The 15809-nt window shown below is 43.9% G+C and overlaps 1 long non-coding RNA gene across 1 annotated transcript in view; it reads left to right on the top strand.

Annotated features, from left to right (window-relative positions):
* LOC144807943 (uncharacterized) overlaps nucleotides 1-15809 on the top strand; it is a 143690-nt gene that overhangs the window by 62089 nt on the left and 65792 nt on the right. The window contains exon 2 of the long non-coding RNA XR_013606531.1: nucleotides 783-827. This is a non-coding gene — a long non-coding RNA (uncharacterized LOC144807943). The remainder of the gene's footprint in view (nucleotides 1-782; nucleotides 828-15809) is intronic.

The following is a 15809-nucleotide window of genomic DNA, read 5'->3' as shown; positions in this document are numbered from 1 at the left end:
TTGGGCAAGGGTCGCTTTTAGGGCGCTGATATTTTGTGTATGTTTTTTCTTCCCCCACTGGGGGCAGATCGGCCCTTCTTTGGCGTTTCTGCCATGGGGGTGGGGGGAGAAAACGCCACTAGGCACCAGGGATTTTGTTTTGTGTGTAATGGAAGCAATATGGTTGCTTCCAAGGGGGTAAAATTTGGTAATGTTTTTTCTTCCCCTCCTGGGGACAGATCTGCCCCTTTGTTTGGCCTTTCTGCCCTAGGTAGGAGAGGGGAGGCAGAAAATCCTACTAGGCATCAGGGATGTATTTCTTTTTCAAGGGGGGCACATTTCTGTCTGCTGCTTTCTGTCCCACCTGGCGGACAGATCGGCCTGGCAGACAACCTCACCCGATCCCTTGGGCAAGAAAACCCCCCCATTTTTCTCAGCCCTATTTGAAGGCCCATCTGCAGATTGATTATTTGGGTAGAGACATAGCGTGTTATATTGTTAATTGTTTTATTTCTTGTGAATTGCAATGGTAATGATTTATTTCTCCCTTTTTGTTCTAGTTCAAGGCTTCTGCTCTTTAGACTGTTCCAGGTTGCAGTTTCATTACTGGTAGTTCTGCTGTTTATGTAGTTGCATGTGTTTAGTAAGAGGCTTTTTTTTGTACAATATAAATGAGTTTCATTTCCCTGCATAAATGTGTTTTTTGCAAATGGCATCTGTTTTTTAGTTTCAAAAATGTTTTGCATTTGTGCTTAATGTGTATTTTGTTGTCTTGTGAGTAATTGTTTTTTTTTTCTTTCTAGTGGGATATCGTTGGTTTTGGCTGTGTCTCTGCAGAGTAGGTGCTGGTGAGTGTAGCTGTCACTTTCAAGTGAATCGTAATGTTTTTGAGTATATAGATCTCTGTGATAAAGACACTCATTTTTTTACTTACTTATTTTGCACAGTGTTGATTGTTGTTGACTTGTTTGTGCAGTCTTCTTTCTTAGTAAGGATAATGGCTAGACGCACGATTACTGCTCATCAGGTTGTTGGTATGCTTTTTGAGTCTTCCTCTGACCATGGTTCAGAGAATGACTCTGCATCTGAGGCAAAGGAGGGAGTGGAAGAATCAGGCAGTGAGTTGTCTGTCCACAAGGAATCGTCGGATGATGAAGATACTCTCAGTGGGGATGAAGCTACTCTTAGTGCGAATGAAGTGCCTGTTTTAGAGGAGGTCATTGATGTGCCGATAGTGCAGCAAGAGGCATCTGGGATGCAGCCTGGGGCTGCAAGGTTTCCCATTGGAAGTGCTGACCTCTGGGTTGCCCCAGGCATGGTGCAGCCGGCATTGCCAGACTTTACTGTCGTTCCAGGGTGTAGAGTGAATACTTAAAACATTTTGCCGATAACTTTTTTTCTGTTATTTGTGGACGATGTATTTTTTGCGGTGATTGTTGAGCAGACTAATTTGTATGCCGAACAGTTTTTGAGGTACAACAGTGCTAGCCTTAGGCCCCACTCAAGAGCTACCCGGTGGACTCTCACAAATCTGGAAGAGACGAAGAAGTTCTTGGGTTCACTTTTTTGATGGGTTTGCTAAAGAAGCCATCAATGTCTTCATATTGGTCTACTAGTATCTTGATGGCAACGGCTATATTTCTGGCAGTCATGAGTCGTGATAGGTATTTGTTTCTTCTTCGGATGCTGCATTTTGTTGATAATGGTTTAGCGTTGCCACAAGATCACCCTGATTGTCACCATCTTTTTAAGATTTGGCCTGTCATTGATCACTTTGTAGATCATTTTTCTGAGATCTATGCTCCAGGAAAAGAAATAGCAGTGCATGAGTCTTTCGTTTTGTTCAAGGCCCGATTGGTTTTTAGGCAATACATTCCTAGTAAGAGGGCACGCTATGGAATTAAGATGTATATTGTTGTAAATAAATAGGTTCATTTCACGTAGTTTCTTTAGGAAGATTTATTCCAAGTAAGATGTTATACAGTTGAGCCCCACCAAGAGCAGCCTCCCTGCTGCTCAGCCCATACACCAACTGACATTCTCACTTATCTAACATTCCGCAGTCACCTCTCACACCAACATTCCACTTCACATTCACACTGGCTGAGCCGCAGGTATAACACATCTCCCTTTTTTACCCAAATGAGAATCAACTTCAAATGAATTACAAAAGGAATGGTGCAAGTAGGTGGTGGCAATACGATAATTACTTGCAGCACTGGGGCAAGGAAGCAATTTCAATGTAATACATGTAGAGATGATAATGATGGAAAATATATATGTATGCTAGATAACAGAGAATAGATTTATGAAAGAGTAACAGAACGCAATTCAGAAATCACAAAAAATAGGAGACACACAAGCACACTCATCTCATCTCTCATTCCACAATACAATCCAAATAAATGCAAAACACACGCTACCATGCCATAAAACATAAGCTAAAACTCCACTACCAAAAAGCAGGCTGGCTAGGCCAACAAGAGGTAAAGAGTAACAATAGGAAAGCATGGTAGGAAACCAAACAGAAAAGAGATACGAATCTGTGGAAGGTAATTCCACAGGGAACAATAAAAATACTTCCCCCAATATCGCTAGTTGGGGTGTGATGTGTGGGGGATATCACACAGTACACTAGACACACAAAAGCTGCAGCACTTCCCCCAGCACTAGCTGGGGTGGAATGTGAGAAAAAATTCACACGGCACGGAGGAACTTGTAAAATAAGGAAGAAACTGCAGCACTATCCCTAGCACTAGCTGGGGTGGAGAGAGTGTGGAGGCAAAACAAACTACACAGCACGGAGGGACACTCAGATACAATAGCACTTCCCCCAAGAAAGTTTGGGGTAGAATGCGTGGGAGGACACCACACAGCACAATACAACTTACAGGAATGACAGAAGTTCACCCAATGCTCGCTGGTGTGGAATGTGTGAGGAAAATCACACAGTACAGAGGGACACTCAGAAAACAATATCAAAAGTTCCTCCAACAACACTAGTTAGAATGGAATGTGTGGGGCACACCACACGGCACAAGGTAAAATCAACAATACAATAGGTGGGTATCAAGGACCAACCTATAACCGCGTAAATGTGGGAAACATCACTGCAAACAACTGGACCGTTTCAAACAATAATCCATAGTAAGTGTAACAGGAAGCCAGTACGTAAGAAGAAAACATACTGTGACTGCAAACAACAAGCACACAAGGTAATAAGTATAAGAAAAAACAGGATCAAAAACCTCTGCAACATTTAAAAGAGAACCACAGGAGAGCATGGAATCATACAGAGTAGTGCAAAAACTGTAAGGTAACATAGAGCATTAGAAAAGAAGATGCAATATTGAGAAGGAACACGTGAACACCGGTGCGCAAAGTCTTACCCTAACAAAATACTGTGCGGTGAACTAAAGTTCATTACAGTATGATGCGTAATGACAAAGATGTTGTAAGAAAAGCAGTACTGACATTGATCACTTCCAAAAGGTGACATAGACAAAATGGTCCAATACTAGCAATGTTTAGAATAGCAACAAAAAAAAAAGAAATATGACACAAAGCAAAAATGACTAAATCAAACGAAGATGAAGAATGTATTACAGGTACAGACGCTGAGAGAAACAATGCACAATCCGTCATAGGAAGTGAAAACAGTAACTCCGATATCATAGATGGTGGCAGACAGAAGTTGTATCCATTTAAATTGCACTCACGTTAAAAATCCAATTACCGGCATGGGCGTGTCTTCCCAAGGAACCTCTAAGCGTGAAAGCAGGTACCCAGTGCGGAAATATTAAAAACAAGCATTGGCATAGCCAATAGGTCTTGCCTTTGGGACTTTATAAGTGTTTAGCCATGCAACAGTTAATGTTGTTGCACTAAGGATATTGTGCTGCATAACTAAATACTTATAAGGTCGTGAAGCAAGACCTATTGGCTATGCCAATGCTTGTTAATATGATGTCACTCTGAATTCTGTTGATATGTCTCTTTCAAATAAGTCTTGTTTAGTTTGACATGTATACATTCTGTTTCCTTTTATTTTTGCATTTCACAAGCCTACTGCAACCCTTTACATCTGTGGTAAGGTAGCGCCTTTACAACTTTCATTAACAAATCATAAATAAACCATATTTTCCAATGTATTATGTAGGAAAGTCACCATTTTACTAAAGAAATGGAGGTGAATTTTACGTGTGCGCAAGCTTTACGAAACTTCAAAGTTAAAACCTTGGCACAACTCTGCCAGCCGAAAGAAAGCGCGCCCTGCCCTTCTTGCTCTGTGTTTCCGAAATGCCTGAATTAGATACCATATTTTGAGACCCCTGCCTGCCTGGCAAGGAAGGTATTGCTTCAATTCAAAAGGAACCTGAAGCACACCCTTTCTTTTATCTCGAAATATTGGTTATTCATCTCATTCAGTTTGGCGTGCATGCACTTTTTGAACGCTCCGTTCCGGGTGCACATATCGAATTAATCATTAAGTTGTGACACACCCTTTGCATGTCACAAAGGGTAGCACAGCCTGATTCACATTTGTGATAAACTTATTCACGTACTCAGTTGCTTGTCCAAATTCATCCAGTTTATTGACAGTTTTATTTCTTCTTAATGCGTCACGTCAAAGACACACAGTTACATAATTTCTCGCATCTTCACTTGCTCAGGAATTGCCCATCCGGGTCTATTCACGGGCACGTAAACGAACTTCATTGCTCCATAATATTAAAATCACCCAATGCATTTCGGTCTCTCAAAGACCTTCTTCAGGGGTATCTACAATAATGAAAAAATATGCATCAAACCACCGCAATTGACATTTTATAAAGGTGAAACTTGTTGCAAATATTTTTTGAAACCTCTTTTAATTCTAAACAACATGCATAATCCACTCAGTTTGTATTCACAAATGATCAGGCTGTGCTACCCTTTGTGACACGCAAAGGGCGTGTCACCACCTAATGATTAATTCGATATGCGCACCCGGAACGGAGCGTTCAAAAAGTGTATGCACGCCAAACTGGATGAGATGAATAACCAATATTTCGAGATAAAAGAAAGGGTGTGCTTCAGGTTCCTTTTGAATTGAAACATTATAAACCGTTCCAACCCTGTTAGCACCCCATCGATAAAGCAAGTGGAATATGAAGAACGTCGGGTGTCACGTCTTAGACCCTCCGAATTAACATCAATGAAAGATATGGGTTGAAACACACCGTTTTGGACATTCTTCGAATGACTGTTAAATTTACTTAGTATTGTTTATGTATATGGTGTTACATATAAATTGTGTTTCGTTTGGTTTTTTGCAAACTGTCACCAGGGCATTGTGGGACATTGAGTATTTTGGCCGTGTGGTAAATGAGGGTGGTACATCATTACTGCTGAAACTCTTGAGGGGTGGAGTATGTGAGCCATGCATTATTAATTGAACACAGGTGATGTAGGTGGAGTTTAAGTTTGATAGGAACACGCAGAGAGATCGTGTAGAGCATGGCGTTTGAGTTCTTGGGCAAGTAAATCGTTCATGAAGCTGCAAGTGACCTTCAGGTAAATAAAAAAAGGGGAATTGAATCAATCTACCACGAGTAAGAGGCAAGAATACGGAAGTTGTGCGCTTGGCATACAGGTGGTATAACTATCAAGGGTGCAAGTTCAGTTTATCTGTTTTGGGTCGTTTTGAGGTTTTCTGTACATGAAGTTTAGGGTGGGGGTATGATTGTTCATGGGGGGAGCACGGGCACAAGGGAGTTGTGTGGGCAGTCATTTGTGGATACAAACTGGGTGGATTATGCATGTTGTTTAGATTTAAAAGAGGTTTCAAAAAATATTTGCAATAAGTTTCACCTTTATAAAATGTCAATTGCGGTGTTTGATGCATATTTTTTAATTATTGTAGATATCCCTGAAGAAGGTCTTTGAGAGACCAAAATGCATTGGGTGATTTTAATATTATGGAGCAATGAAGTTCGTTTACGTGCCCCTGAATAGGCCCGGATGGGCAATTCCTGAGCAAGTGAAGATGCGAGAAATTATATAACTGTGTGTCTTTGACGTGACGCATTAAGAAGAAATAAAACTGTCAATAAACTGGATGAATTTGGACAAGCAACTGAGTACGTGAATAAGTTTATCACAAATGTGGATCAGGCTGTGCTACCTTTGTGACATGCAAAGGGCGTGTCACCACCTAATGATGGAATGTATTGCAGCATTTCATAGAGGGTGCTGCTGGTGTAAAGTAAGTAAGGCAGAGCAGCGTGCCAAGCACATGCCATGCTTGTTAGGTTTTGCTAAGAGTAAATACCCTTTAGTTTTACTTAAACTTCAAAAGCAGAGACAGTTTCAGTAAAACAAACACAGACTGGCCCCGAGGAGCAGGGAGATCTCTCCCTACGCATGGGTCCTGCTTTGAATTCTTTACCAGGCGCTACTTTACCACCCCACCCCAGGCACAGGAATGCAAGGAGCTTTACATCACGCTAAACAGGAAGTGACGTAGGCCGCTATCACGCTGCCTAATGGATCAAGGCCTTCCGACGCCGGAGGCAGCTGAGCTGGGGCTCTACTCATGGAAAGTCGGCATCGCTGGCAGTAAAACCAGGAAACGTGTTGTTACAGTGCTTGGGGACAGCACAACTGCAGTACAAAGCGGTGTTATAAAAAAAAAACAGGACATTATTATTACCAAAACGACTGAGACATTTTGAAAATAAAAACAGGTTCATAATAAAAATGGGTGCTAATGACCCCGAGGCCTAGTGTGAGGACGGATGGCTGGCCCTGACCGACAGAGGCTGTGGAAAGAGCCCCATTGTAATAGAGGGAGCGGGTCCCCTTTGAGGTGATGTCACACACCACAACAGAGTTGAACTCCAAGGCCCTGATAACTGGTGGCCTGGGGTGTGGTAGAGTAATCACTGCACCCCATAAAATATGAAATCCACGGGTGGCAAATTTATTGCAAGTTTGACACCAGGGTGGGGAATAACGTCTGGATTACGGTGTTTATTGCACCACAGTTTTCTAGCAGGTTTGAGACTTGCTGAAGTATGCTGAGGCAGCGATTACGGCAAGGGATAAACAAAATCACAACAGTTATATATGCGATCCCTGCGGGAATGCAATTTCCCCGGCCACTCATAACAAGCGCCTAGATGTCACCCCTAAATAATGGGAGCGCTGCCTTCTCAGAGTGCGTAGACTGAAGCGCGCGCACAATGCACGCAGCTCGTGTTAACAAAGGATGCTCTGTGCACTTTTGGGCTTGAGCCGAGAAACAATAGTGGGAACTCACGCCTAGAGGAGGCGCCACTTCTTAAAAGCCTCATTACACTGATAGCTTATAATAGATAATTGTTCAAACATTTTAAGCTATTAAAAAATAAAAAACAAGCACAAGCGTGTGCGGCAGCAGGGGGAGGGGAGAGAGGAGGGGTCCTGGGCGATTCACTTGTGGGAGCGAGGGGCTGGCGCAGCGATAATTGATAACACATGGCGCCAGCTGCTCGCTCCTGCAAGTGAATCACCTGATGTGCACGCATTGCCATTGGAAGCAATGCAACGCATACACGTTTTTGACGGGAAAGCTGTGACAAATACGAAAGGTCTCTTAACGCATGCGTGCTGCGTAGGTGAGACTTAATGAGCGGTGGTTGAGAAAGAAAGAAGTCCTTCTATGGTATTTGCGCTTAAAGTGCGCAATACATAGAGAAAACCTGTGCATACTGCAAACCAAAAGATGGCAGCACGCTCCGGACGCTGTGCGGGGTGTCTCACGGTGTGTTAATGTACCAAAACATCCAAGAGTAGGCTGAGAAATGAACTGGCATCATCGAAGATCCCATGGAGCTGCCAGTATGCAAGTAGGATTGAACGCGCTAAAGAAAGCACGCACATTTAAACATGACTTTTTAACTGCCAGTTGTAATGGGAAAACCAGGGACCAAGTAATTGTAGCAAAAAGTCTTGACCCCACAAAAACGCACATAAACACAAAAAGGCACAGCTCACCAGCATTTAACATCCTCATAATTATGTGCACAAAAGAAAAACACGTCTCTGTGTTGCTGGAATATCTTGACCCAGGCTGGCATACTATTAAACATAGCCCAACAGGTTCAGTTCACACAACAGTAAATCAAAATTAATGATAGCAGAGTCCCAATAAAGTTGAAAGAGACTTGAGAGTACGTGTAGAAGGCAGTTTCCAGTTTACAGGGTGCTCGCTGTAGTAATGCAGGTTGCAGCAGATCTTTGGCCACACGATGGTTACAGGGTAAAGTAGGTGGAAGCAGAAACTGGTGATTCTGCAGGTAAACAGCAGTTTAAGAGCAAACTATCCCAAGGCAACAGGGCAAGTACATCTTATTTCAAGGCAGCGTAGCAGGCAGGTAGGAGGACAAGGAGGCGGTGAAAACAACTGGACGCTCTCCTGGGAAACTGCACTTGGGGGGGGGACTGTCCTGAAGTAGAAGGGGAGGGAGCACTGTCCCTTAGGAGTGGCAAAGGGATGGAAGTCGAGCAGGAACTGGAACATTATGGTAGAAACTGGCAACGTTGGGTTGTGGGCGACCGATAGGGTGGTCACTGTGGGGCTCGGGGTGCCAGATTCATCAAGTTCTTCTTCAGTTTCTTTAGTTTAAATTCACTTACTTCAAGCTTGACAGGTTTGAGTCCAGTAAGGTGGCACACATAGATTCTTCCTTCTTTACTTGTCGCCAAAATATGTTGTAAATAAATAGGTCCATTCCACGTAGTTTCTTTATGAAAATGTATTCCAAGTAAGATGTTATACAGTTGAGCCCCACCAGGAGCAGCCTCCCTACTGCTCAACCCATACACCAACTGACATTCTCACTTATCCAACATTCCGCAGTCACCTCTCACACCAACATTCCACTCCACATTCACACTGGCTGAGCAGCAGGTATAACATATATGCTGCGTGACAGTAGGACTGGATATGTTTCTAATTTCAGGGTGTTCATTGGTAAGGATTCCAAGATTAACCCCCCTGGTTGTCCGTCCACTTTTAAAGTGACTTAGAAAATTGTGTGGGAACTTGGTAGAGGACTTTTTAACAAAGGTCACCATTTATATGTAGATAACTTCTACACTGATGTGCAATTGTTCAGAGAATTGGCCAAAGTGGACACTGTTGCTTGTGGCACAATCCGCTCTAACCGTAAAGGTTTCCCAAAAGAACTTGTTTGTCAAAAGCTTGTGTGGGGACAGTGCAGTGCAGTGCGTTGCAAGGAACTTCTAGCTGTGACAGGAGAGATGTCTACATGCCGACCACCATCAATGATGAAAGCACTTTACCTGTGACTGATTGGGGTCAGGTTGCTGAAGCGCGCAAACCTGTGTGCATTTTAGACTATAATAGGAACATGGGTAGTATTGATAGAGTAGATCAGAGATTGGAATCTTACACTGCTCTTTGTAAGGCTTACATTTGGAATAAGAAGTTGGCTATCCATCTTTTCCACTTGGCAACCTTTAATGCTTTTGTTGTATTCAGGAATTGTTGTCCTGAGTCAAAGATGCCTTTTGCTAAGTTTCAGTAGTCTGTAATAGGCAGCCTTGTTGTAGTGGAACAGGCAAGTGTTCCTAGAGTTGGAGTGGTGGCGGATGTGGCGAGATTGAAAGATCGCCACTTTCCTGATCACATCCCTCCCACACCCTCAAAGGACTTTCCCAGTTGGAGATGTAGAGTCTGTTAGCAAAGAGGTACGTGGAAGGAGACTCGTATGTACTGCCCTTAGTGTCCTTCTAATCCTGCGCTGTGTGTGCCTGCTTGTTTTAGAATGAATCACACGCAAAATAATTTTTGGGAGCATCCATGAGTGATAAAGTGAACTGCCTGGTCTCTATTGATTTATATTATATGTTCAGTTTCAAGGTTAGCATTTGTGCAACGTATTCAGTTTGAGAGTTTGTGTTTGTAGATTTGTATTTGTTTTTGTTTTCTTTTTTGTATAAAAAAATCCTAGATGGGATGGCTGTGTTTAGGCTGGCGCTTGGCTGGTGGTGTGCGTGGACTGGCGCTGGCTGGCGGTGTGCGTGGACTGGTGCTTGGCTGGTGGTGTGTGTGGACTGGTGCTTGGCTGGCGGTGTGCATGGACTGGAGCTTGGCTGGTGGGGTGCGTGGACTGGCGCTTGGCTGGATGTGGGTGAGTAGTGACTTGCTGCTGGTCACTACACACACTGCTAGCCAAATGCCACTCCACGCAATCCGTGAGCTGGTGTGGTTGCTGTGTCAGGAATGTGGGCCACACAGATATTTGAGAAAAAAGTTATTTTTTCAGCTAAATTTGAGGTTTGCAGAGGATTCTGGGTAAATAAATGTTGGGGGACCCACGCAAGCCATACCTCGCTAGACTCCCCCCGGGTGTCTAGTTTTCAGAAATGTGTGAGTTTGGTAGGTTTCCCTAGATGGCTGCCGAGTCCGAGGACAAAAACTCATGGGACCCCCCTTGCAAAACCAGGTTTGTTTGTGATAGGTAATGTTGATGTGCCCTCAATAGATTTTGGGCCCTTGCCTGTCGCTGGTACTTGACCCACCCACACAAGGGATGTACTGTTTTTCTCTGAAGACTTTGGAGAACGTGGTTTGGGTGGAATTTTGTGTATCCACGCAGATTTCAGAACTTTCCACCACAGAATTCTTTATACCTTTTTAAGTTTGCAATGGATTCTGGGTAAGAGAACCTGGTGAGAGCCAGTGAAGTCACCCCATTCTGGATTTTCCTGAGTGTCTAGTTTTTAAAAATGTATAGGTTTGCTAGGTTTCCCAAGGTGCCGGTAGAGCTAGAGTTCAAAATCTACAGCTAGGCAATTTGCAAAATGGGTCAGTTTTCACTGTGAAAGTGTGGTGAGTCCACATTGCATTTTGGGCCGTGTCCTGTCGTGGGCATTAGGCCTACCCACACAAACGAGGTACCATTTTTTGGGAAGACTTTGGGGAACGGGGGTGGGTTGAATTTTCTGGATCTATGCAGATTCCAGAACTTTCCACCACAGAAATGTGTGGAAAATGTGTTTTTTTACACATTTTGAGGTTTGCAAGGGATTTTGGGCAACAAAACCTGGTGAGAGCCAATCAAGTCACCCCATCTTGGATTTCCCTGGGTGTCTAGGATTCAGAAATATATAGGTTTGGTAGATTATCCTAGGTACCGGCAGAGCTAGGGTTCAAAATCTACTGCTAGGCATTTTGCAAAAAACAGGTCCGTTTTCATTGTGCAAATATGGTGTGTCCACAGAGCATTTTGGGCTGTTTCCTGTCGCGGTCACTAGGCTTACCCACACAAGTTAGGTACCATATTTTTCAGAAGACTTCGGGGAACGCGGGGTGGGTGTAATTTTGTGGATCCACGCAGATTCCAGAACTTTCCACCACAGAAATGTGAGGAAAAAGTGTTTGTTTGGACACATTTTTAGGTTTGCAAGGGATTCTGGATAACAGAACCTGGTGAGAGCCAGTCAAGTCACCCCATCCTGGATTCCCCTGGGTGTCTAGGATTCAGAAATATATAGGTAGATTATCCAAGGTACCGGTAGAGCTAGGGTTCAAAATCTACAGCTAGGCATTTTGCAAAAAACAGGTCCGTTTTCACTGTGAAAATGTGGTGTGCCCACGTTGCGTTTTGGGCCGCTTCCTGTCGCGGGCACTAAGCCTACCCACACAAGTGAGGTACCATTTTACTTAGAATACTTTGGGGAGCACGTGGTGGGTGGAATTTTGTGGATCCACGCAGATTCCTGAACTTTCTACCACAAAAATGTCAGGAAAAGAAGTTTTTTTGTACAAGTGTTCAGGTTTGCAAGGGTTTCTGGGTAACATAACCTGGTGAGAGCGAGTCAAGTCACCCCATCCTGGATTCACCTGGGTGTCTAGTTTTCACACATTTCAAGGTTTGCTAGGTTTCCCTAGGTGCCGGCAGAGCTAGGGTTCAAAATCTACCACTAGGCACTTTGCAAAAAAAGGGTCAGTTTTCACTGTGAAAATGTGGTGTGTCTAAATTGCGTTTTGGGCCGCTTCCTGTCGCGGGCACTAGGCCTACCCACACAAGTGAGGTACCATTTTTCTTGGAAGACTTTGAGGAATGTGGTGTGGGTGGAATTTTGAGGATCCACGCAGATTCCATAACTTTCCACCATTGAAATGTCTGGAAAATATGTTTTTTTTTTACAAAGTTTTAGGTTTGAAAGAGATTCTGGGTAACAGAACCTGGTGGGAGCCAGTCAAGTCAACGCATCCTGAATTCCCCTGGGTGTGTAGTTTTCAGAAATGTAAAGGGTTGCTAGGTTTCCATAGGTGCCGGCAGAGCTAGGGTTAAAAATCTACAGCTAGCCACTTTGTAAAAAAAGGGTCAGTTTTCACTGTGAAAATGTGGTTTGTCTACATTGCGTTTTGGGCCGTTTCCTGTCGCGGGCAATAGACCTACACACACAAGTGAGGTACCATTTTTCTTAGAAAACTTTGGGAAACGCTGGGTGGTTGAAGTTTGTGAATCCACACAGATTCCAGAACTTTCCACCACAGAAATGTGAGGAAAATGTTAGTTTTTTCACATTTTAAGGTCTGCAAGGGATTCTGGGTAACAGAACCTGGTAAGAGCCAGTCAAGTCACCCCTTCTTGGATTCCCCTGGGTGTCTAGGATTCGGAAATATATAGGTTTGGTAGATTATCCAAGGTACCGGCAGAGCTAGGGTTCAAAATCTACAGCTAGGCATTTTGCAAAAAACAGGTCCGTTTTCACTGTGAAAATGTGGTGTGCCCACGTTGCGTTTTGGGCCGCTTCCTGTCGCGGGCACTAGGCCTACCCACACAAGTGAGGTACAATTTTTCTTGGAAGACTTTGAGGAATGCGGGGTGGGTGGAATTTTGAGGATCCACGCAGATTCCATAACTTTCCACCATTGAAATGTCTGTAAAATATGTTTTTTTACAGAGTTTTGGGTTTGAAAGAGATTCTGGGTAACAGAACCTGGTGAGAGCCAGTCAAGTCACTGCATCCTGGATTCCCCTGGGTGTGTAGTTTTCAGAAATGTAAAGGTTTGCTAGGTTTCCCTGGGTGCCGACAGAGCTAGGGTTAAAAATCTACAGCTAGGCACATTGCAAAAAAAAGGGTCAGTTTTCACTGTGAAAATGTGGTGTGTCTGTGTTGCGTTTTGATCCACTCCCTGTTACGGGCACTAGGCCTACCCACACAAGTGAGGTACCATTTTTCTCAAAAGACTTTGGGGAACGCGGGGTGGGTAGAATTTTGTGGATCCACCCAGATTTCAGAGCTTTCCACCACAGAAATGTTAGCAAAATGTGGGTTTTTTTTACACATTTTTAGGTTTGCAAGGGATACTGGGTAGGAGAACCTGGTGGCAGCCAAGCCAGTCCCCCCATCCTGGATTTCCCTGCATGTCTAGTTTTCAAAAATGTAAAGGTTTGCTAGGTTTCCCTAGGTGTCCGCAGAGCTTGGGTTCAAAATCTACAGCTAGCCACTTAGCAAAAAAAGGGTCAGTTTTCAATGTGAAAATATGGTGTGTCCACAGAGCATTTTGGGCTGTTTCCTGTCGCGGTCACTAGGCTTACCCACACAAGTTAGGTACCATATTTTTCAGAAGACTTCGGGGAACGCGGGGTGGGTGTAATTTTGTGGATCCACGCAGATTCCAGAACTTTCCACCACAGAAATGTGAGGAAAATGTGTTTGTTTGGACACATTTTTAGGTTTGCAAGGGATTCTGGATAACAGAACCTGGTGAGAGCCAGTCAAGTCACCCCATCCTGGATTCCCCTGGGTGTCTAGGATTCAGAAATATATAGGTAGATTATCCAAGGTACCGGTAGAGCTAGGGTTCAAAATCTACAGCTAGGCATTTTGCAAAAAACAGGTCCGTTTTCACTGTGAAAATGTGGGTGCCCACGTTGCGTTTTGGGCCGCTTCCTGTCGCGGGCACTAAGCCTACCCACACAAGTGAGGTACCATTTTACTTAGAATACTTTGGGGAGCACGTGGTGGGTGGAATTTTGTGGATCCACGCAGATTCCTGAACTTTCTACCACAAAAATGTCAGGAAAAGAAGTTTTTTTGTACAAGTGTTCAGGTTTGCAAGGGGTTCTGGGTAACATAACCTGGTGAGAGCCAGTCAAGTCACCCCATCCTGGATTCACCTGGGTGTCTAGTTTTCACACATTTCAAGGTTTGCTAGGTTTCCCTAGGTGCCGGCAGAGCTAGGGTTCAAAATCTACCACTAGGCACTTTGCAAAAAAAGGGTCAGTTTTCACTGTGAAAATGTGGTGTGTCTAAATTGCGTTTTGGGCCGCTTCCTGTCGCGGGCACTAGGCCTACCCACACAAGTGAGGTACCATTTTTCTTGGAAGACTTTGAGGAATGTGGTGTGGGTGGAATTTTGAGGATCCACGCAGATTCCATAACTTTCCACCATTGAAATGTCTGGAAAATATGTTTTTTTTTTACAAAGTTTTAGGTTTGAAAGAGATTCTGGGTAACAGAACCTGGTGGGAGCCAGTCAAGTCAACGCATCCTGAATTCCCCTGGGTGTGTAGTTTTCAGAAATGTAAAGGGTTGCTAGGTTTCCATAGGTGCCGGCAGAGCTAGGGTTAAAAATCTACAGCTAGCCACTTTGTAAAAAAAGGGTCAGTTTTCACTGTGAAAATGTGGTTTGTCTACATTGCGTTTTGGGCCGTTTCCTGTCGCGGGCAATAGACCTACACACACAAGTGAGGTACCATTTTTCTTAGAAAACTTTGGGAAACGCTGGGTGGTTGAAGTTTGTGAATCCACACAGATTCCAGAACTTTCCACCACAGAAATGTGAGGAAAATGTTAGTTTTTTCACATTTTAAGGTCTGCAAGGGATTCTGGGTAACAGAACCTGGTAAGAGCCAGTCAAGTCACCCCTTCTTGGATTCCCCTGGGTGTCTAGGATTCGGAAATATATAGGTTTGGTAGATTATCCAAGGTACCGGCAGAGCTAGGGTTCAAAATCTACAGCTAGGCATTTTGCAAAAAACAGGTCCGTTTTCACTGTGAAAATGTGGTGTGCCCACGTTGCGTTTTGGGCCGCTTCCTGTCGCGGGCACTAGGCCTACCCACACAAGTGAGGTACAATTTTTCTTGGAAGACTTTGAGGAATGCGGGGTGGGTGGAATTTTGAGGATCCACGCAGATTCCATAACTTTCCACCATTGAAATGTCTGGAAAATATGTTTTTTTACAGAGTTTTGGGTTTGAAAGAGATTCTGGGTAACAGAACCTGGTGAGAGCCAGTCAAGTCACTGCATCCTGGATTCCCCTGGGTGTGTAGTTTTCAGAAATGTAAAGGTTTGCTAGGTTTCCCTGGGTGCCGACAGAGCTAGGGTTAAAAATCTACAGCTAGGCACATTGCAAAAAAAAGGGTCAGTTTTCACTGTGAAAATGTGGTGTGTCTGTGTTGCGTTTTGATCCACTCCCTGTTACGGGCACTAGGCCTACCCACACAAGTGAGGTACCATTTTTCTCAAAAGACTTTGGGGAACGCGGGGTGGGTAGAATTTTGTGGATCCACCCAGATTTCAGAGCTTTCCACCACAGAAATGTTAGCAAAATGTGGGGTTTTTTTACAAATTTTTAGGTTTGCAAGGGATACTGGGTAGGAGAACCTGGTGGCAGCCAAGCCAGTCCCCCCATCCTGGATTTCCCTGCATGTCTAGTTTTCAAAAATGTAAAGGTTTGCTAGGTTTCCCTAGGTGTCCGCAGAGCTTGGGTTCAAAATCTACAGCTAGCCACTTAGCAAAAAAAGGGTCAGTTTTCAA

This window comes from Lissotriton helveticus, chromosome 1_2, assembly GCF_964261635.1.
Source record: "Lissotriton helveticus chromosome 1_2, aLisHel1.1, whole genome shotgun sequence".
NCBI lineage: Eukaryota > Metazoa > Chordata > Amphibia > Caudata > Salamandridae > Lissotriton > Lissotriton helveticus.
Note: the sequence above shows the minus strand (reverse complement) of the source record. Positions and strands in the feature narration are given on the sequence as shown.